Source organism: Ammospiza caudacuta, chromosome 7 (assembly GCF_027887145.1).
Source record: "Ammospiza caudacuta isolate bAmmCau1 chromosome 7, bAmmCau1.pri, whole genome shotgun sequence".
In the NCBI taxonomy this organism is placed as follows: domain Eukaryota; kingdom Metazoa; phylum Chordata; class Aves; order Passeriformes; family Passerellidae; genus Ammospiza; species Ammospiza caudacuta.
Window position 1 is genome coordinate 190,684 of NC_080599.1, and position 23,572 is coordinate 214,255.

Genomic DNA, 23,572 nt, shown 5'->3' on the forward strand with positions numbered 1-23,572 from the left:
GCCATCCAGGTTCCTCTGTCCCTTGAGACTTCCCACCCCGTACCTGGTTGGTGGTCCCTGTGTTCCTTCCCTCCCTCTCTGCCCCAGGTAAAAGGGCGAGCAAACCATGCGGTTGGGAGTTCTCCAGGAGCCGGTACTGGATTCAGAGGCCTGTGGGGCAGGAATAAAGCTCTGGATCAAAACCCTCCATCAGAACCGACTCCTTTCCTTCATCTTGCCTTAAAGCTTCTCCACCAAAGGTAAACCTGAGCTCCTGCATGCCTGGACTTGCCTCCAAGCACCCAGCTGCAGCATCCAGCTAGCCAAAAGTGTCTCTGGGGTAAAATTCCACAGTTGCTGCTATTTGGTCAAGCAGCAAAGACCAGACAAGCTCATGTCCGTCCCGTCCGGCTATATTGGTAATTATTTCAGTGGTTAATATAGTTTTAGGTTATAACATTATGTAAAATAGAAACTATGCGATGTAAGATACTTTTTAACTAGCTCAAGAAAGGGATGGGATAACCGGGAAATTCTTTGCCCAGAGATAACAGCAACAGGACACCTAAAGCCCCAAGAGAAGAATTCTTGCATCGTTATTGGAAAAGACCAACTTTCTTCCAGCTCCTTCCCGACTTTGAGGAGCCAACAGGATCAACAGGGAGAACTTGACAATAACCAGAGAACACCCCTTGTTTGAAAAGAATTTATGCATCATGTATGAGATATATGATTATGCAACAGGCTATTGCTTTTAAGGGCTAATCCTTTGTTAGCCTGTGTGCTTTTGGGGCATAATTGCCCAGGAGGCACCAGGACTGTCTGTATGTCTTTGTTTCATTGTCCCTTACTGTTCTAACTCTGATTGTCCAAATTCTTATTACTCTAACTTTTATTACTATCTTAATAACCATTTTATTGCTATTAAACTTTTAAAATTTTGAAGCAAGGGATTGGTGTTTTCCGCAGTGTGCTTTGAAAGTTGGGAAGACTCTTCATTCATCATCTCCAGAGCACACTGCCCTTGGCCAGCACACTAGCCCATTTTGGTACATCTGTGACACTTCTGATTGAGGCAGTAAGGGCAATGGCATTTGAAGGCAAAACCAAAGGATGAGTGGGGCAGCCAAGACATCCTGTGCAGATTCAGGCATTGAGCTGTGACTGAAGAGCATTGGGGTTCCTGCCACTTGGATTTGTATCCCTAAATGCAATAATCTCTTTGGCTGGAGGAGAACCTTGCTCAAGAGAGAAAGCAGAAAGATCAGAGAGGGTGCTCGGGAAGGTCTCCTGTGGTGCAGAGCTGTCAGCGCCTGTGAGGTGAGAGCGGGCCCGGCCTTGCCCGGGCTGGAGCCCCAGCAGAGCCCGGGCAGAGGCCAGAGCAGCCTGAGCCCCGGCAGAGGCAGGCTGGAAGGAGGCCCTTGGAGCTGCAAGAGGCAGCAGCCGGGCCCTGGGTGCCTTTTCCCGGGAGCGGCCGAATCCTCCGCTCTCAGAGCCCAGGTGGCAGCTGGCTGCTGCCGAGGGGTAGTGCAGCCATGCTGGGCACAGCCCGGCCTGGAGGCATTGGCCGTCTGGAGTGTTCCCAGGAGCAGAGAAAGGCCAAGGGCAGCCGCGGGCCGCTGGGCTGGCTGAGGATTCCTCCTCTTCTGCCGGCTGCCCTGCAACTCCTGGCAAAGGCCAACAGTGTGTGCAGCACTCTGGGCAGCGGGGCAGGGAGCCGGGCTGCTCGGCAGGCTGGAGCACAGGGCAGCTCCTTCAGGCCCGGCACTTGTGCCAGGGAAGCGAGGCCAGCGTGAGGCAGGGACAGCTTGGCAGGGCCCATCTGCAGGAGCCAGCGCCTCACGCAGCTCTGGGAGGAAGCGCCTGCAATCCTGCAGTTCTGCACTGAGCCAGAGCAAAGGTGTGAGATGCAGAGTGTTTGGCAGAAATATTCAGGCCCACCAGGCCAGCCTGCTTTGTGCTCTCTGGCACACAGCAAGCGCTGTGCAATGCAGCTCTGAGCTGCTGGGAGAGAGGCAGTCGGGGATGTGCCTGAGGTGAGTCAAGGGGTTAGCTGAAAATTAATTGGGATAACTGAAAAGTGCAGATGAGTCCAGGGGCCAGCTGGGAATAGAATTGGGATAGTAGAAGATTGCATGTTTTAGTTAAGATTTTCAAATGAGGAAAGAAGCTAAGTTAGTAATAGAGCTAGCAGAAATCACATACCTTAGTCAAAGAGTACCAAATATATTAGGAACGTAAAGCTAGGACTGACAGGGATAGAGGAAGCAGTTGTGAAGAAGCGGAGACCATAGAAATACCTTGCCTTAAGAATAATTGAACAGTGAGGAGAGGCTTGGACCATGAGCAGCAGGTCCAAAGGTCTCGCCAGCTGGCCATGGGAGAAGAGTTCACCATGAGGAAGACTGCTTTCTTCCTCCCATACAACCACTCCCTCATTTCAAAACCCACCAACCCAGTTGAGGGAGTACAATTGCACAGCTGTAATAGATATTCAGCTGATAAAAATGCAAAATAGGCAGGTAATAATTATGCATTATGGGTCCTTATGAACCTAATGTAAAACCTTTTCTGTAGAAATAGAGAGCAGGAGTCTGCAACTCCTTGCACATGTCTTTGGAAACTAGTTCACATGTGTCCAGCGCTGCAATAAATACCCTTCTTTTCTACTAGAACTAGTTGAAGAGTCATCTGTCCATGGTTCAAGGGTTCTGCTGGAGTTGTGAACTGATTTGGAAGGGAGCAGAAGAGTTTCAGCAGGCAATTTTTGGAAGAGATGGAAGCCTCTTGTGAAGAGAAAGCCATTTGGAATGAAGTAATGATCCCAAAGTCCATACAATTGTATCTTTGTGTCTGAATTTAAATCAGAATGATTATAGATAGCTTCATGCAATTTGTCTACAAATTTATCAAAGTCTTCATTCTTTCCTTGACAAATCTGTGTAAAAGACATAGTGTGTAACTTATCTGGAAGTGCAAGAAATGCATTATATGCTAGTTTTTGGCTCATCTGAAAGACTTGATCAATGCTCCTAGCCTGGGCAGTGGCAGTAGCTCAGGGCCCTTTGCCAAGTATAACTGTTGTACTGTTAAACCATACAGAGGATCACCCTGCACTCTAGGTCTTGCTGCTTCTTGAGCACACTTTTCCTCCCAGCTTTTATGACACATCATCTGCTGATGGGGTGGCATTTTAAGTCTTATTAGGGTATGCACATCAGCTGGAATTAATGTGTTAGATGGAAAAATACACTGCAGAAGTGACTGTGCAAGTTGGCATTTTCAACCAAATTGTGAAATTGCAGCTCTCAACTTTTCTAAAATCTTCCAATTGAAAGGTTTTCAAACTCTTCTTGCAGCATTAGTTACTACAAGAAAAGCTTCTACATCATTGGAGAGAAAAGTCCCTTCCACAGTAACTTCTGCAATAACTTTTTTCTACTTTCGTTTCTCTTTTGTGGAGATAAAACTTGGTCTGCAATTCCTCAGAAAGCATTAGGAGGACTGTGCTTTTCTGGGAAATGGACACTGTTTGCCCCTAGCATTCAACAGATGCTTGACATCAGGCACAAATTCCAACGTCCAAAATGTAGCGTGCATATATTAGGCTCAGACTGCAAGGATAATGTAGAATTGTGGAATTAGCCTTCATTTAAATTGGCATCACTTTTTACACCAGGATAAGCTTCATCAAATGTCCTTACATAATTCAAACAATTGGCTTGTTGGACAGGAAAACAAATTAATATTACATCTGCAATAATGAATGAGCTCACCACTGATGCAGGTAGCATAGGCCACGCTGTGTTACAGGATAGGGCTGCTATAGAATTTTTGTTGCTAGGACAAGGAGATGGGTGTGAAGATTTTGAAGGGATGTGTTGCATGAATCTCTCTGACCACTCTGAATCTATTCACAAGAAACTGTCATTGGTTAAGGAGAATATGAAAAAGCTTACAGTGGTTGAGAATTCTTTTGATGAGTAGCTAAAATCCTGGGGAATAACAGGCTGGCTCAAGGACTTAGTATGCTTTGGCATTATGTATACTTGGCTATGTAATTAATAAATAATTCAATGTATTATTGGCTTTTAATTCTTTTTTCAAGTCTGCTTATAGTGCCTTGCTTACTATGCTGTGTGCAAAAAGTACTTGACCGTGCGTTTAAATCGGTCTGGCTTGTGCAAAAACAAAAGTGGGGAACTGTTGAGAGTTTTTTGCAGATTGAGGCGTTTTTGTTAGACAATGGCCATATTCAGCTGATGCACAATCCAGCCTGTTTGTACTAATGGACAATGGACACATTCACAAACAATGAATATTCAGAAATGGGTTCGTAATATCCTTGAAAGAGATAAAAGAAGAAGAATCATCAGGACTCAGCAAGTTGGTCAGAAAGTTTGGAAAAGTCAGAAAAAAGTGAGTCATGAGTGGGCCAGACGACCACAGCAAAACGTGTGAAAAATTAGATGATCCAATCAGCATTCTAATTTAGATGCCTGAACAGCTAGGATTAATCAATCATGTATTAAGTAGAGATGCGTGGACAGTAAAGATTTATTATAAACATAGTCTTTTCATGGATAATAAATTTGTCTTCACTGCATCATATATGTCATGGTGTGTTGTCCCTGAACCTCCGTGCCCCGCAGTGGTGGTACCCACTGTGAAAGCCAATGCCAGTGTTGTGAGTAAAACACTTCTAAAATCAATCATTCTCTAATATGGGATGCCAAACAGGATTGATTCAGACCTGGGAACTCATTTCACATTGAATATATTGCAGAAAGTTGTTCAGACCCTGGGAGTAAAATGGGAATTACACACTCCAAGGCACCCACAGAGTTCTGGTCAGGATGAATCAAACTCTTAAAAGAGCTCTATTTAAGCTAATGATTGAAACCCAAATGTCATGGATAAAATGTCTCCCTTTGGCCTTATTAAGAATTAGAACCCAACCCCAGTCAGATCTGGGGGTGTCACCCTATGAAATGATGTTTGGGTTTCCCTTCTTGACCTCACCCCAGAAGGTTGCCACCTATGAGGAAAGGGAAACCAATGCCAAGAAATAAGTGATGTCCATAGCACAAACCTTAGAAGAGCTAAGACATAAAGGGGCAATTCCTCAAACTCCCACCCTGGATTTCAGAATCCATAATATTAATCCTGGGGATTGGGTGATGATCAAGTCATGGAGACATCAGCCTCTAACTCCTCAGTGGGAAGGTCCCTTTCAGATACTGCTCACCACCGAATCAGCCATGCGAACTGCAGAGTGGGGATGGACTCATGACAACAGAGTCAAAGGCCCAGTAGAAGAACCCAAAGAATGGACTGTAACATCTAGGCTGGGTGAAACATGATTGACTCTCAAGCAGAGACTGAGAGACAACCAGAAAAATACCAAGACACCCAAAAAGTAGACTCAAGCTTCTACCAACTAGCTGAGAACTGTCTTCCTGTTTTCATGAGTGAGAATTACCAGCATCTGTTGAGGGGAAGTACACAAGGGACTGTAAAAGGCAATGGGACAGCTTCTTTAAGAAAATAAGAAAAGGGAGGAGGGCAAAACCGGGTTGGCCCCTTTGTTCACTACCAAGAAAACTCCATATCCCTGCTGTGGGTAGCAACCCCGCAGGCATGGTAAGGTAGGGACAAAAGGCCATACCAGACCTCTATAATTCCTCAGCTGACTTTTTAATTCAACAGGGACTGGAGAGCAGGACCAAGTTGGCCTCTGTACTCACCCCTAAGATACACTGACTATGGGTAGAAGCCACATAGGCATGGTAGATGGGTGTCAAGGCCATACTGGACCTCTGTGATGCCCTTTTGTCCATTCCAAATAAGTGTGTCTAAGGAAAACCTGAGATTTTTTTCTCCTGTTCCCACTGTCCTTGCCCACATCAACAAATGCTGGTATGACTCATTTAAGAGAGATAGAAAATTTTTGACTCAATTGTTCGAACAAAATGACTTTTAGAAAAAAAAAAGTGAGTTTGTTATAGAAGAGTAATCCCATGGTTGACTCTCACAATTAAGGGGGGAATATTAAAAATATGTTAAGAGGGGAATATTAAATATATGTTAAGAGACATTTTGTAGATGTATAGTTATCATTCCCCTCCCCTTTGCATTGTTATCACAGGATGGCCTCAGTAGTCAGGGCATTTGTTAAATGCCAAATGTTACTATGGCAGCACCTGACCTCCAATCAAGGTGTAAGAACGTGATCACTACTGGACAGTGAGGAAGGTGTTGATTGACAAGACTTTGGGAGGGGCTAGAGATGTAAAAGACAGAACATCCACTTGGTAGATAAGCACATGGTGACTGAATCCTTTGCTCCTGATTTGGTATCTTTTCTTGATTCAGTCTTCTATTGTATTTTGATAAGGTATTAATAAAGCATTTAAATTTTTGAAAGGGAAAATAGTTTCTAACATGGGATTGGGGAATTTGGGGCAAGGTTGTCCACACTGGGTCAGCTCTCAAGGTAAAACTTCTCTGACCTGGCCAGACCTCCTAAGGAGATACCCTGGATCAATATCAATAACAGAAGGCTGCAATCACCTCTTGTATAATAAAAACAGCAATAAAAAACACCCTTTAAGATAGGAATAAATATTGCTTAGAAGGTCTCTGAAATATTTCTCCATAACTTTAAAAAAGGAAAACTTTCTAATGAACTGCACTGGAGCAGAGGGAAATCAAGGCAGAGCCATGGTTTGTCAGGACTTCCTTGATCCTAATGAGCCCTGTGGTGCATTTGGAGCTGAATCCTGGAACCTCAGGGCCTGAGAGGAGATTGCACAAACCTTGCCAGGAGTCACAGTCAGAGGAAACACCCAAAGTGTCTCAAAGCATGAATGGGTCCCACTGAGGTCCATCCCCAATACAGGCTCCTCATGGACACCATGGAGGAGAGAACTGGAGGCCAGAATGGCACAAAAACTTCTGAGACTCAGTGCAGACAGGAAATTCCAAAGTACCTTAAACACCTTGAGTATCTCAAAGTATTACTGAGCCCAGCTAAGTATCAGTACAAAGCTCTCAAGGGATTATCTAAAGCAGATAATTGGGGCCATGATTGCACAAACCTCTCACATAGTCTGTATCAAAATGGAAACACCAAGTACCTTATAATAATTAAAGTACCTGAAAACATTAATGAGCCTCACTGAGTGTTGTTACTGACAAAGCCTCTCCAGGGATTAATTAAAGCAGATAATTGGAGACAATGATGGCACAAACCTCTCAAAGACTCCAAGGCAAAAGCCAAACCCAAAGTCCTTTGAAAAACCTGCAGTCCCTGCAGGGAGCATTAAGGAGCTCCCAGGGCCATTCCTGAGCAAGGCTCCCCAGGACTCCTTCCAGCAGATCCTTGAGGCCACCGGGATGTGGGATAGGGGGGATGCTGAGGATAGGACAAGGAGCTGACAGTGTCCAGCCTGGCTGAAGCTGTGCCAGGAGGCCCCAGTGCCTCAGGACAAGGTGTCTCCTCACAGCCCTTGGTGGCACAGACCCTGCTGCTGTGCCCCAGGGCACCAAGACTTGGCTTCTCTTTGTCCCCACCTGTCATCACTACCACCAGTTCTCTGCTCTGCCTGGGGCCTGGGGACACTTTCTCAGTCGTGTCTCTCGGTGGGACCCATTAAAAGTCCAAGAAAGTTTGGAGCTGGGTTCTGACTTGGAGTTCTGCAGAGGTTTTTTCAGCTCCCTCTCAGGGACTGATGTTCAGAGCCTGAGCACAAAGCCCCAGAGGCTCATTAAAGTCCTTGTGCTGTGTCTCTGCTGTTGAGCTGGGCTGGGCTCCTGGCACAGAGGCAGCTCCTGGTAACCAAGAAGAGCTTCAAAAGCACATTTCTCTTGATGAGCAGCTCTTCTGCCAGCCCAGCAGGGCTGGGGCACTGCCTGCAGCCACCCCGGGCACAGCACAGAGGCACAGAGAGCTTCAATCAGTCAGGGCTGGGAAGGTGCTGAGAAGTGCCTGGGGCAGAATCACTGCCAGCCCTTGGCACAGGAACCTCTGGCTGCAGGACAATGCAGCTGCAGCTCCTCGAGCCATCTCCTACAGCTGGAACATCCCAATGCCTACAGACTCTGTGAGTACATTCTCTGATTGTCTCTTGTGCAGTGCAGCCAGGGGTTCCCAGGTCTGTCCTGCAGAGCAGGATCCTGCAGCCCAGGGCACTGTGCTAGGGCAGGGACTCTGCTGCCTGCCAGGGACAGCTCTCAGCCACCCCTGGCAGCTGCTCCCAGCACAGGGGGACAAGGTCTGGGTGGGAGGAGACAGCTGGCAAGGCTTGGAAATGTTCTACTTTTGTTGTGGGGATGCTGCATTGTTCAGGTCTGCTCTTAGCATGGCATTAAACTCCAGAACATTTCTAAGTCGATTATGCAGGGAGCAGAGCAAGGCAAGGACTGCAGAAAAGGGAAAAATCTACTTTTTTATTCTAATGCTCTGGATTTCCTGGATGGAATTTGTACACAGATCTTCATCTCTCAGTTCAGGTCTAGAACAATAAATTTTTTTTCAGATCTCACTAAACCAGGGAGTTAAGGAAATCAGCACAGGGCCCCACCCAGGCAGCATCATTGCTTTTCCAACCTCCTCAGGGTTGCCATCAGAGCTGGCTGAGCCAGAGTTGCCCCTGGGCACTGCCAGAGCTGGGAGGGGTCTGCAGGGCAGAGCTGAGCCCCAGGGCTGGGCTGGGCTCTGGCAGCACTGGCAGGGCCCAGCCCTGGGCACAGAGAAGCAGCTGCTGGCAGAAACAGCTCCAGGCAGCAGAGCCCTGGGCAGGCAGTGGGGGGAAAGTGCTGCCAGGCTGTGCTGGGATGTTTAAAGTGCTCCCCAAACCCAGCTATTCCATGATTTCTTTTCTTACAGATCCTCGTGCCAAGACAGAAGCAATGTCCAACAGCAGTTCCATCAGCCACTTCCTCCTGCTGGCATTGGCAGACACACGGCAGCTGCAGCTCCTGCACTTCTGCCTCTTGCTGGGCATCTCCCTGGCTGCCATCCTGGGCAACAGCCTCATCATCAGCGCCGTAGCCTGCAGCCACCACCTGCACACACCCATGTTCTTCTTCCTGCTCAACCTGGCCCTCAGCGACCTGGGCTCCATCTGCACCACTGTCCCCAAAGCCATGCACAATTCCCTCTGGGACACCAGGAACATCTCCTACTCAGGATGTGCCGCTCAGCTCTTTTTCTTTCTCTTCTTTATTGTGGCAGAGTTTTCCCTCCTGACCATCATGTGCTACGACCGCTACGTGTCCATCTGCAAACCCCTGACCTACGGGACCCTCCTGAGCAGCAGAGCTTGTGCCCACATGGCAGCAGCTGCCTGGGCCAGTGCCTTTCTCAATGCTCTGCTGCACACGGTCAATACATTTTCCCTGCCCCTGTGCCATGGCAATGCCCTGGGCCAGTTCTTCTGTGAAATCCCACAGATCCTCAAGCTTTCTTGCTCAAAATCCCTCCTTAGGGAACTAGGGCTCATTGCTGTCAGTGCCTGTTTAGCACTTGGTTGTTTTGTGTTCAATGTTTTCTCCTATGTGCAGATCTTCAGGGCCGTGCTGAGGATCCCCTCTGAGCAGGGACGGCACAAAGCCTTTTCCACCTGCCTCCCTCACTTGGCCATTGTCACCCTGTTCCTCAGCACTGGCATATTTTCTGACCTGAAGCCCTCCTCCATCTCCTCCCCATCCCTGGATGTGGCCCTGTCAGTTCTGTACTTGGTGGTGCCTCCAGCCCTGAACCCCCTCATCTACAGCCTGAGGAACCAGGAGCTCAAGGCTGCAGTGTGGAGACTGGTAACTGGATGCGTTCAGAAACATTAATCCAACCTGTGCCCTGACACCGCCTTGTCTCCACTGAGCCTCCTCTTCTCCAGGATAAACAACCTCAGCTCTCTCAGCTGCTTCTCAAAGCTCTTGTGTTCCAGACCCCTCACCAGCCTTGTTGCCCTTCTCTGGACACACTCCAGCCCCTCCATGTCCTTCCTAAATTGAGGGCCCCAGAACTGGACACAGCACTCGAGGTGCTTCCCAAGCAGTGCTGAGCACAGGGGAAGAATCCCTGCCCTGCTCCCACTGGCCACACCATTCTTGATCCAGGCCAGGAGCCACTGGCCTTCTTGGCCAGCTGGGTACACTGCTGGCTCATGTCCGGCCTGCTGTCCATCAGTCCCTGCAGGTCCCTTTCTGCCTGGCTGCTCTCCAGCCACTCTCTCCTGGACACTAGAAGTCCATCCGAAAATCCTTCATTTTTTGCCTCACAATTGTCATGAGAAAAGGCTACCGAAGGGTTAAAACTGCTGAGCCAGTTGGGAAAGAAAGTCTCCTGCTTATCTAGTGTGTTCACAAGTGTTGTTTGCAGAACACGCCATGCTGTACTCGAAGGGGGCATGCTGCCCTTTTCTGGACAATTGAACTGGACTTTCTTCCAAACTCCTGACCTGGCTGGACTGAGCTCTGGGGTGGCTCTCCCCCGCTCCATGAGAAGACCCCCCTTGCCTGTCTTCAACCACCGTGATGGACCAACAGAGATGCGAATCCCCTCATCAAGGAACCAAGAACCCCTCTGGCACCCTATTGGCACCCCCATGGCACCCCCATTGCACCCCCCCTGGCAACCTCCTTCCAGAGACTGGGACTGTACCCCCTCCCAACTAAGGGAGGGGGAAAAACCTAATGTACCTGTAAGCATTCGGCCATGAAAACAATGGAGCAGTCTCACCCCCTCCTCTTGTTCCTATTCACCCTTCCCCCAACCAAGAACAGTATATCTTGGGGTTCAGTTCGACTGCTTCTTTGAGTACTCCCCAAGACGTGTACCAGTGAGTTTCAGCGGCGGGACCCCAAAGACATTACGTTTTGGTAGCTATACCCCATTCCCTGACCTTCTTTCCTCCTTTTTTTCCTTGTCTTACCCTTCTCTTCCCCGGATCCCTTAACCAAATACATATTTAGCTGTGGTTATAATCAATAAAATTGCACCTTGTTGATTTGTTACTGCAAAACCCCTGTGCCTTTGTTGGTTATTTTTGCACCCAAAAATCATTCGTCACCCGTTCATTTTGGGCGGACCTTCACATGTCCCCAGCCTGTAGAGCTGCAGGGGTTGTTGTGGCCAAAGTGCAGGACCTGGGACTTGGACTTGTTAAACATCACCTTTTTGGATTTGGGCCCTGAATCCAGCCTGTCCTGGTCCCTGTGCAGAGTCCTCCTACCCTCCAGGAGATCCACACTCACACCCAGCTTGGTGTCATCTGTAAATCTGGTGATTTTCCATTCTTTTTTACACATGTGATAATCATTTCCCCAAAATCATTAATATATTTCCCCTCTCCTGAACCCATGTGTTCTTCTGTCCTGGGGGTCTCTCTGCTGGTCCCTGGTGCTCGTGGACCCCAATATTCCAGTGGGCCTGGCTGAGCTTGCAGGACACTGAGGCTGCTGAACTTCCAGTTCCCCTTCTCACACAATGGGCATTGTGTGGTTTCCACAGGCCTGGGGTTGTGGAGAAGAAGCTCCAGGTGTCAGCTCACCTGATGGAGACAATTGATCATCTGGTAACATGAGGTCACAGAGTGGGCTGAGACATCACAGAGTGGGTTAGGTGAGGTCATTGACCAGCTACGACATCATAGGCCACCTCTGTGACATCAGAGATCCAGCTGTGACATCACAGGGCAGACTATGACATCACAGACTCTGGTGTGATATCAGAGATCAGCTGTTTAACATTAGAGAATAGTCTGTGACCTCACAGAGATGGCTGTGACATCACAGGGCAGCAGTCTGACATCACAGAGCAGACTGTGACATCCCAGAGGGGCTGTGTGACATCCCAGCAGGGCTACTGGGTTGGTCACTCCGCCCCAGCTCCCCCTCACAGTTTCTCCCAACAAGTCCAATGCTGTCCGTGCCCAGCGGGGTCCCTGTCCCCCGGGATCCCCCCGGCCCACCTGGAGCCACAGCCTCCACCAAAGGATGTTCCACAGGATCCACCCCAGAGCCTGACAGGGGACAAGGGGCCAGGGCTGTGTGACCAGGACATCAAGGACAGGGATTATCCAGGTCACTGTGGCCTGGGTTGGGTTCCCCAGGGCAGGAAAGATGTCTGGCAGCTGGAGCAGGGTCTGGGAAGGGCCTCCAAGGTGGGGCTGGAGCCCTTGGGCTGTGAGCAGAGGCTGAGGGAGCTGGGCTTGTCCGGACTGGAGCGCAGGGAAGGCTGAGGGGCTCCTCATCCCAGCCTGGCAGTGCCAGCGAGGAGGGGATGGAGAACACAGAGCCAGACTCTTCACCAGGGGGCTGGTGGGAGACAAAAGCCGATGGGTGGAAGGGGAAAGAGGGGAGATCAGCCAGGACAGGAGGAGATGAAATGAGTCAGGCTGGTTTCAGCATTTCCTCAACACCAAGAGCAGCCTGACCTCCCTTCTCCATCCACCACTGACAGCTTTGCAAATCAGGAATTGTTTGAGCTGTTTTGCCCCCACTCCAGGATGAACATCCTGATACAAGAACTTTATTGTGTTTTTTATCTATCACAGAACCATGTTTGTCTAAAATTAATTTTAGTATGGAAATCACCTGTGGATGGTGCACTCATCAGACACTGCTGGGACATTGCACATAGCTCAGGGAAGAGCGTGATTGTTAATAAATTGTGCCCTGTTCAACTATGGTCTGTTGGCCATGAAGATAAAAAACCTATGTCTCTGAGTCTCACCAGTTCCTGACCCCCAAAGGACACAAACCTGATGAGTTGTGGTTCCCATTCCAGTGGCTGCACTTGGACCTCCCTCCATCCCCAGAGCAGAGCTCCCTTGTCCCAGAAAGTCCCTGGCAATGCAGGGATGAAGGAAACAGGAAAGGCTGTGGGGATCAGGGGCAGGGCACAGCCAGGAATTTGGGGTGGTTGTGAGCCCAGGGCAGGACGTGGCCCTTGGCCTTGGTGAACCTCATCCCATTGTCCTGGGCCCATGGCTCCAGCCTGTCCAGATCCCTCTGCAGAGCTGAGGCTTTTCATCTCCTAAATGTATCTCATGGCTGTCCTTTTTAATGTCAGCTGTCTTCATGGGCTCCTCTCTCAGCTTCCTACCATTGTGAGCTTCCCTTTGCCCCTCATCTTCACATCACAGGAGGCACAGTGTCCCTAACACTTGTGCCTAATTCCAAGTCCTTGGCAGAAGTGCCAGGGCTGAAGCTCCAGGTGCTGCTCCTGCCTGGCGTGTGGGGCAGTGCCAGGCAGATGGGGCTCACCAAGCACACCCTCCATGCCCTGGTCCTGGTCTGGGTAAGAGGGACAGTGGTGTTTCCCTCCAGCTGTTGGTGAAAGGACAGGATTGGGGCTCAGGAGATGCTGGGACAGTGATCAGACAGGGGTTCCCAGCCCCCTGCTCCAGCAGGAGGATGTGTTTGAAGGATGACAGCTCTGGTCAGGGAGACAGCACGAGTGTGCTCTGTCCTGCAGCTTGGTTTCAGCATTTCTGTACAGAATTGGGACCCCCAATTCCATGAATTGGGAGCCATCTTTTGCTCCCCAAATGCAGGTAAAACTTCTCTTCTGTCATTTGCAGAAGTGGCAGTGTCCTGGCAGCACTGATGTGGTGAGAAGGAGCCCTACAATGCTTGCTTAGGTTTAGGAGCAGAGTGGGCTTGGGGTGGGTTTTTGGTGTGTCAGGTCAGTCCTGTCTCTTACTGGCCATGATGTTACTGGTTTCAAACTGGTTACAAAAGACTTTTGCAGTGATGCTCCTTCTGCCAAAAACTAACTGTTCTTCTGAGCAGCCAGAATAAAATCTGAGTTTCCCTACCATGCAGCCATGGACTAGGCTGTGGGCACTACCAAAACAAGGGTGCAGTGCTGTGTTTTCATGAGCCAAGCCATGACTCCTGCTAGTGGTTTGTGGAGTTCTGAGCCCTGCAGGGTATTCCAGGTGGTCAGGAGTGGCCATAAACCAGGGGATGAGGTGCTGAGAGTCAAGCAGTGGTTTTAGTGCAACAGGAGGAGGTTAAGCTGCAGCTTTCAGAATAATTTCAAACTTCACTTTAATGATGCTCAGGCTGCTGGTGCTGTAATAGCAGCAGACATCAGCAGTGGGAGCCATTCCCGCGGTTAAATGTACATTGTTTGGTGGGGGAAAAGTGCTTTGAAGGAAGAGAGACTGTTTCCCAGGGAAGACATCTCTCATTCCTTGCTTTTATCTCCTCCCTGCCAAGCTGGGGGTGCTGTGAGCCTGTGAGCTGCTGAGAGGTGCTCAAATGTGTGCTGGGTGATGAGGAATACCTTGCTCTGTTTTTTATGTGCGAGTAGGCTGGATTTTCTGCAATAGCTCCAATAATCTTCGCGTGGTTGTTTAGAAGGATGAACCTCATTAAAGAAGAGGTATTTAATAACAGGCCTATTTTTATCTCTGTCTTTATCTAACAGTCTGCACATTTATTTCAAGCTTGTAACAGTGCTTTGGAAGAAAAAAGTTTTCCCTCCTCTGAAATGTTTTGGCAGTGCCTCCAGCCTTGGTTATCTTGAATTTCCAGTTTGACTAGCATCCCTCCTCCTTCCAAAGCCAGCAAGCCACAGCAGGCCCACAGCTCCAACATTTTCCTTGGGAAATGGGAAATTTCTGGCGGAATATGCTTTCAAAACATGGGACTTGGGTCCCAGGGTCACTGAAACAGTTCTGAAGTTTTGATCAAACATAACCACAGCAACTCCCTCAGGCTTCAAATGTGTGATCTTGTGTGGGACAGGCACTGCAGGCACTGCAGTGTTTGCTGCAGGATGTGACTGACCACACACTCTGGGAGACGCTGGCAGCTCTGGGGGTCAGGCATTTCTGCAGAGATTTTTTTTTTCCTAAATTTGTCAACTTTATTCTGTAATTTCAGAAATTAAACCCTGATCTATAGATATCTTGCAGACATTGTGTTTTCAGCCCATTCTCCTGCATTTGCTGTCATTTGCTGGTGGTGAAGGAGGCAGCCCCAGCCCTGAGGGGATGCACCATCTTTCCACCTCCTTCCACATCTGTCCCTTTGGCATTGCTGGCTCTGTACCCAGACCCTGCCTTGACTCAAGGTTTGCTGGAGCACAGGTGCCTGAGCCTGTGGCCAGGATGACAATTTCTGAGCTCTTTTCCCAGGATACATGTGGCCATGTGCTCCAGGAGATGCTGGATTTGGGCCCTGAGATGTGTGTGGCAGTTATTACAAAAGAACTTGGCTCTAGGGGCTAATCCCTGGTTTTTCCTTGCTGTTCAGCCTGGATCATGTACATCCCTTAACTATAGTTTTGCAGCATTATCTTTTTCCATAATTAGGGAGCATTTTGCAGTTTCCCCTGTGGGTTAAGGCCTGACTTACTGGAACTTCCACAGAACTGATTCTGGGTGGGCAAGGACAAGGTCAGAGGGTCTTCAGGTAGTCAGCACAGTCAGATAGCTCCTGTGAGGAATATTTCACTTGCTCCTTCACAGCTCTTGCCTGCAAATTGTCCTCTTGCTCAGATGGGGCTCCAGTTTATTTTTTTTTTTTCGCCTTTTTCTTTCCCAAGTTATTCAGTTTTCCATACATTTATTTATAGGGTCACACAAGCAACAGGTCTGCTTTTTCCACAGATCCTTCCAGAGCCACGTGCTGTGCCTGCTCCATTCTGGTGCAAAAGCACCTTCTCCTCTGAGGAAAACTCAGAATATCCATCCAGCTGTCTTGACTGAGCAAAGCTATTTCTCAGAACCCTGCCCTCTGTTCATTTCAGAATCTGCAGGGAATTTGGGACATAAATTAAAAAGCTATTTGATGCTCCCTGAGGTCTAGAAGCTGGTTTTGCATTTGTTCGTACTTGAACGCACACTGAGACAAATGGCTCTGCTTTACTGAAGCTGCTTCCTTTGGCATCCTGAGGAAGCTTCCCAGTTAAAAAATAAATATGGCTCTGTTTTTCCAGCCCTGCTTTACCAGCAAAAGCTGGGGAAGGAAATGTAATGTCCTTGGGTCTGTCCTGATGTTTTGTAGAACTAATTCCCATTTATTGGAAGAACTCTTCCACGCCAGAATAATGTTGCATTTTTTATTATGTGTTTACATTTTGGAAGGAGTAAGGGTGGTGGTGTTGGAAATTCTAATGAGGGACAACATTTCTGATTCAAAAGTCTCAGGCTCCTCTCTCCTGATTTTTCTGCCTGATCCTTCAGACTGCAGGAAGTTTTGCTTGCGTCATTCACTTGCAACAGGGTGTTATGTGAATACAGAATTAATGTGTGCAGCCTGTCACTTGGAATTGCTGCTGTTCTGCTGCTGGAGAGCTCCCAGGGTTGCAAAGTCCTTGCAAGCAGCAATAACAGGCATGTGCCTGTGATCCTGCAAAGCCAGAGGAGGAGCAGGGAGCTGCAAGTCTCCCCCATCACTGCAGGGTGTGAATAAATAGATCTAATCAAAAATTTACATGTTAGCCCCAGACCAGGGCTTATTTTTAGGATGTGTCATTCAGCCCAAGCAAAAACTCTGCATCTCAGGTTGGTGGTGTTTCTAAAAGCACCTCTAAGTGATCACTGAGGCTGGATTTTAAGCTGCATTTACATTTTGATAGAATCTGCTGCTTTCCTTATCTGAAACAAAGCCCACCTGATCTTCATTAATTACACTATCATTTCACCTAACCAGGATGCTACTAATTACAGTTATCTGTCTGTTCTTCACCAGATAATACACAAAAAAATTGTTATCCCTGCCTGTATCTGGACTAGCTGGATCTGTAAGGGGGTTGCACATGGTGATGGGTTTTACAGGCGGAGTGCAGGTATTTATAGGCTGTCTGAGGGAATGATGGAGGAGTGGCTGCTGTCCCACTGGCTGTGCTGCCATTCCAAGCCACCTCCACGGCAAAACATACAGAAAACACTGCTTAAACACAGAAAAATCTGGTTACTGCAGGGTGACTGGAGCAGGCCAGCTCCACAAGAGAGGTGATGGAGTCCTGGGACATCCCAGACCCACCTGAGCACAGGCCTGGGGCTGGAGGGGACACTGCTGGAGCAGGGGTTGATCCCAGAGGTGTTTCCAGGCTCAGCTATCAGGGACTCTCTGGCAGTGCCGTTTTTAAGACAGAAAATCTCACGGGGGCTTCACAGAGAGCTGCAAGCCCTGGTGGTGGTGCTGACTGCTGCCCCACTAACATCAGCTGCAGTCTGAGCAGGGCAAGCACAGAAAGGGCTCCTCTGAAAAGAGGCAGCAGGAAATGTCTGAGCTGCTGGGGAGCTGTGGGTCCAGAGGGCTGGAGCCAGGAGCCAGAGGCTGCAGGGAAGGGGGTCCATGAGGGCAGAGCCTTTGCTGGAAGAGAAGCCAAGGGGCTTTCACTTGACTCCTGTTTCATCATCCTTCCACACACTGATCTCTTCAGATGCTCTCCAAACATTTGGTTTGCTTTCTGAAGGGGAAAGGACTTGTCCGGGAGGAGGAGCAGAGCCAGGCTGCTGAGGAGAGCTGGTGGCTGTCAGCTGGCAAGAGAGGAGGGACACGGAGGCCAGAGCGGGGGACACTGGGTGAGGAGATGTTCACACTCAGCTCCATCCACTGTGAGTGCCAAACACACCTGCACTCCTGTTTGTACTGTTTGCTGTACTTGATAAACTGATATATGTGAGTTTGGGCATTTTTGTCACCTTTTTTGTATTTTAAAGAGAACTCAAGGTGGTTCACATGATTTTTTTTGTGCCTTCTGCAGTGCAGGCGATGCAGGCAGGGATGGAACAGCAGCATCTTTATACTTGTCAAGTCTCCATCCACACCCAAGGCTCTTCCTGAAGCTCAAAGTGATTTTCTTGCAGGCTTAGAACACTACACCAGCAGGGAGAACAAGAAACTCAGTGGAGATTATGCTCCAGAAAAACTGTATCCATGGTGCAAAAGCTAAATATGGAACCATGGAAGTGCACACTGCAGTGGTAGTGGAGCTGGGAATGCTGAATGGTGAGGTTTCCTGTCCTTTTGGCACAAGGAACCAGGGGTCCTCTGGTTCTCCATGGTCTTCCATGAGGACCTCTGGCTCTCCATGGGGATCTCTGGTTCCCCATGGTTCTCCATGAGCACCTCTGGTTCTTCATGGTTCTCCTTGAGGATCTCTGGTTCTCCATGAGGACCTCTGGTTCTCCATGGTCCTCCATGAGGATCTCTGGTTCTCCATGGTTCTCCTTGAAGATCTCTGGTTCTCCATGGTCCTCCATAAGGATCTCTGGTTCTTCCTGGTCCTCCATGAGGATCTCTGGTTCTCCATGAGGACCCCTGGTTCCCCATGGTTCCCCCAAGGGCTGTGCTGGTGCCTTGCCCAGAGCTTGCTGTGACAGCAGGCAGCAGTTTCAGGTGGGGCTGCTCTGCTGGCAGGGCCTTGGTGTTCCCAGCAGGGCAGGGCAGGGATGCTCCTGTCCCAGCAGGACCCTGGGCATGCAGCTACCACCCTACAGCAGCTGCTCCTCCTCTGCATCACTTCCAGGGACAGAACTCCTGTCCTGCTGCGTGGCAGGGAGCCCTGCAAAGCCAGCACAGAGGGGACAGGCTGGGCAGCAGCTGGGCAACACTGGTTTAATCCTTTTTGCCTGTTCCTGCCATGGAAGCTGTGTATTGGGTGAGATGTGTGTGTTTGGGGAGGGCTGGCCCGACCATTAGCTTTTCAGGGTTTGCAACACTGGCAGCTGGGGAGAAAACTGTTATTAAGTGTAGCGTGGTACCTTGGAGACAGAAGCATTGGGAGACAATAAATACAGCCTTCCAAAATGCCATTTTATGGTGCCACTCTTCAGAATTTATTAAGAATTGGTTGCAGCCATGCCTGCAGCCTCCTGTGCTGGAATCCATAAATTGTGTTCATTATCTCCAGCACTTGCTCTGACCTGCTGTGTTTTACAAGGGGGGAGACACTGGAGGTGTGGGGACACCCCAGCTGCTTTCTGCAGCCGTTCCCCTGGTGCCAATCCAGCTTTTCTGGGGTTGCTGGGACACCCCAGGCAGTGCTTGGCTGTGTGGATGGACCCCAGGTGTGATGTGATGGTTGAAGAGAACACTGAGGGACTGAGGAGCTGCCAAAATCACCACAGCTCCACGGGGAGCAGGGAAGGAGCTGGGCGAGGGGGGAGCCATGGGCACCTTGGAGCACACTGGCACATTGTCACTCCACTGTGGGACCACTCCAGCAGTCTTGGATGTGCTGAGGATGCTGGAGGTGGAAAAGGGTTCCCAGGAGCTCCCTGAACTGCACACAGGGAGATGCTACACCCCTGCTAGGTGTCCTCTTGCACCAGTGTTTTCAAATGAAAATGCAAATGAAATTGTGCTCCTTTCGCCCACTTTTTGTCATGACAAATCTCAGCAGCAGCATGTTTGTGTACCTTCATCCTTATCCTCAGCATTTAGGTCCAGGATGGAGGAAAACAAGTTCAAGCCCAACCTCCTGATAATTTATTATGTTTCTTATGCTTAAGGGCAAAATTTAAGTTGCCAAAAGCAGATGTTCGCATGCTCTTTTTTTAGCTCTCAAAGTACTTTCTGTGTGCTTGATTGATGGACGTCCCTGTTACGTTAATAGCTGGGCTTTGCATAAAGCTGTTATTACCAGGAGAATATGGTGTGGGTTTCAGTTTTTCTTCTTGCATTAAAAATCCATTATTAATGTCTTTCTGAGGGAAAAAAAAAAAAAATATTTCAATTCAGGCATTTTACTTTGGTTTCTCTGGCTTCTTCTCAACTGTCTTTACAGAGGTGCTTTTAAAATCAATATTTCAATTGTTCTTCATATTTTACTGAGTGGTTGAGGGTTTCTGCATCTTGCTATTGATTTCTGATTGTACTGCAGGACATGTAGGTGCACACAGGTTGTTCTGTGATGGATAACTTCATATATGTCTTCCTAATCATCACTGAGTTGCCTTCTGCATGTTCCCTCTTGCTGGATGCGGCTGCTGAGCTTGGAAGGCACCAGGAGAGCTCTGAGTGCAATCCTGAGACACCAAACTTGTGACCCCTCATTTAATTTGGGTTTGGTTTTCAATCAGACACAGGGGTCACATGAGGCTTGTGGGGTCTCATCTTTTGTGTTGTCTTTGCAGAGTTCTTCTGCCCTGGCTTTTCAGGCAGCTTCGTGTTGTGTGTTGTAGGAGCAAAACAAGTCATTGTCCTGGCTTTGTGTGGGGTGGTCATAATGCACCTTTAGCTTCCAGCACTGACCTTGGCCCTTGGGGCAGCTCTGCAGGCAGATCTCAGCATTTCAGAGGTGCAGAGTCATTGGGTCCCAGAATGGCTTGGGTTGGAAGGGAGCCTTGAACTCATCCAATTCCAATCCCCTGCCATAGCAGGGACACCTTCCACCATCCCAGGCTGCTCCAAGCCCCAATGTCCAGCCTGGCCCTGGGCACTGCCAGGGATCCAGGGGCAGCCCCAGTTGCTCTGGGCACCTGTGCCAGGGCCTGCCCACCCTCCCAGGGAACAATTCCTGATTCCCAATATCCCATCCATCCCTGCCCTCTGGCAGTGGAAGCCATTCCCTGTGTCCTGGCACTCCAGGCCCCTGTAAAGGTTCAAGTCTCAATGAAGCAATACAGAAGCCCAGTGTGCATTGGTAACTGCTGTAAAGCTGGATTTGCAGACTGAGGCTCTTGGAGCACATCAGCACTGATGGCACAATCTGTGTGAGAGCTTGTTGGCACCAGAGGAACCTGTGAGGAGTGACAGGCCTGTGGCCAGCACGGGTGCTCCAAAATGCTTCCGTGGCTCCAGGTGGGCGTACAGGAGAAGAGCTCTGTGTGTGTGTGGGCACAGTCCTTGCCAGCTCTGCATGCCCTGGCACAGGCTCCACATCTGCCAGGGGCTGTGGCTGTGCCAACAGGCACTCTGCAGAGGGCTGGCTGTGCACAATCCTCTGCTGGCTGGACTGGGCTATTTGCTCCTCAGGCTTATCCTGGACAGGCTCCTGCACCTTCGCACATGGAGGCTACACCTGGCTCCTGAGGAATTGGTTGTTGCAGTTTACCCGTCCATGCTGGGGACCAGGACAAACACTGGCACAGGAGCTGGTCCTGTGTCCCCGGGATAGCAGGGCTCGGTGGTGGCAGCGCTGGCAGGGACACGGCAGCCCAGCCCTGCCTGGCCCTGCAGAGCTGGGGAGGAGACAGGGCTGGCACCCATAACAATGGGCAGGCTCTGACACTGCAGCTGGAACTCACTTAGCAATTCTGTTGATTTTCTGGAAATGAAAATATAATTCAGGCCACCTTCTCCGCCATGCTGACCCTGAGAATCTGGGAGAAGAGCTACTGAATAATTAGGGGCTTTTTTTTCTCCCCCCTTTTTGCTGGAGTTACTGCTAAGTGTTGAACTGTCCTCTACAGTGTCATCAATTCCCTTGAACTTACTGCTCCAAGTGTACTTAGCATTAATATAATTACATAAATTGCAGTCTCATTAATCACTGGGGGCTGCAGCACATCCTTGTTGTGCTGTTTCATGGGTGGCTTGGCTGGTGGGAACCCCCTGGCCAGGGATGGGGGCTGTGGCTGGAGCACTCCCCCTCTGCTCCTGAGCCTGGTTTAGCTGAGCTTTGTGTGTCTCACCCTGGAGTGGAGGATCTGGAGTGTTTGCCAGCACTGCCATGATTGCAGCCTTGCTGCCGCAGAGGAGGAAAGGGAAAGGTGGGTTTGTCCCAAGGGAGTTTGGCTGGACCACATCCCTGCTGCTGTCCCTGTGATTTGGGTCTCTGGGGTCCCAAAATGCAGAGCCCAGCCTCGTGGCTTGGCAGTGAACACCCAGAGCCGGAGCTCTGTGCAGGGTCTGCTGCAGGGCTGTTTGATGATGCTGTGCTTCTGTCTCTGTGGCAGAGCTCTTAGCCTTCCTGGCAATGTAAATTCTCCTGGCTGCATGCTAAAATTACACTGAGTTATTGATTTGTCTTTGAGAGGATTTCCTTCCCGAGGGACATTTCTGGCTGCTGTAGTGATTTAGTTCTTCTGCAAGGGCAGAATCCGTGGCAGAGCAGAGCCACCCTCCTGCCCTCGAGCCTGCAGCTCAGGGTCGCGCTCCCTCAGGCTTCCTCTGCAAACTGATTTCTGTTCCAAGGCTGGGACAAGGTTACATGGCTGTTATTTCCGTGTAACAACTGCAAATAAAAGGGCATTTTCAACTTTCCACTGCAGAAGCTGCAAGTCTGGGACAAGCCTTTGTGCCGTGGCACCAGCATTCTCTTGGGCATGTCTCCAACCCAGATCCAAGGCTGGCACGTGGGACATGTGGAGCCATGCCAGCCTTAATATACTCGGACTCCTGGGAATATTTTAGTTCCCCAAAGTGGGGTATGATGGGAGCAGGAGCATGCTCTCCTAAAGCTGCAGGGTACAACCTCTCTTTTCTTAGCTTTCTGTTGACTCACCATGGACTGTCTCTAAAAACCAGGCAGATGAGTTCTTGCTGGTGGTCCTGAGGAAGCCAAGACAGTTTTCTTCTATCACCAGTTTTCTCCCCTTGACCCTGAAATCCCACCCCGCTAGCTGTGGCTCAGCTGGTGAGCACCATCAGTAGAAGGACCTGACCCTTCAGGACATGGCCCAATGTTTCAGATACTCTGTGGCTGGAAAATACCCAGCTCTGTGTCCTTGGGTGCCCATTTGAAGCATGTCCCTGTGGGTTCCTGTATCTAACCCCACTATCTAGTGGATTTGGCACCAATCTCAGCTGCATACTGATTAAATGGGAGGCTGCTCGTGCATGTCGTGTTATAAAACAGCATCCACCAATTAGGCCCAGGGAGAATGTCAATTTATTTTCCTGTGAACCAAGTGTGGCACATCTCCTTCCTTTCCCAGTGATCTATCTGTGAGATAAAACACATCTTTAGTGTCTATCTTAAATACTGCAGTGTTGACAAGTTCTCTTGACAGAAATTAGGCTAATGTCCCTTACGACTGCATTAGCTGTAGAAACAAGGCTTTAAATTGAAGCTTCGCAAAGTGCTATTCCAGTGCCCTCTCCAAGGCATCTCCTTATTCCAGCTTTTATTATCCAAATTTGTTCTCACTCTGCCTTGGCAGCAGGGCTGGCAGGCAGCTCTTCCTATCCATCCTGCTGGTCTGGCAGCCAGGGGTGGGACCAGCACCTCCCGAGCTGGACCAGGCAGTGCTGGCCAAGCCCCACGGAGCCCTCGGCCCTGGGGAGGCTCTGGGCTCGGGGGTGTCGAGGTCTGCCCGAGTGAACGGGTGACGGATGGTTTTTTGGTGCAAAAATAACCAACAAGGCACAGGGGGTTTGCAGTAACAAATCAACAAAATGCAATTTTATTGATAATAATCACAGCTGAATATGCGTTTGGTTAGGGAATCTAGGGAAGAAAAGGGTAAGACAAGGGAAGAGGGAGGAAAGAAGGGTCAGGTAGGGGCTATAGCTACCAAAACGTGTTGTTGTCCTTCGGGGGTCCAGCCGTCGAAGCTCACTGGTGCATGTCTCGGGGAGATCTCAAAGGACGGTTGGATTGCACCCAAAAATATACCGTTTTTTGTTGGGGGAAGGGTGGCCAAAATGAGGTTTCCATGGAGGGGAAAAGAATAGG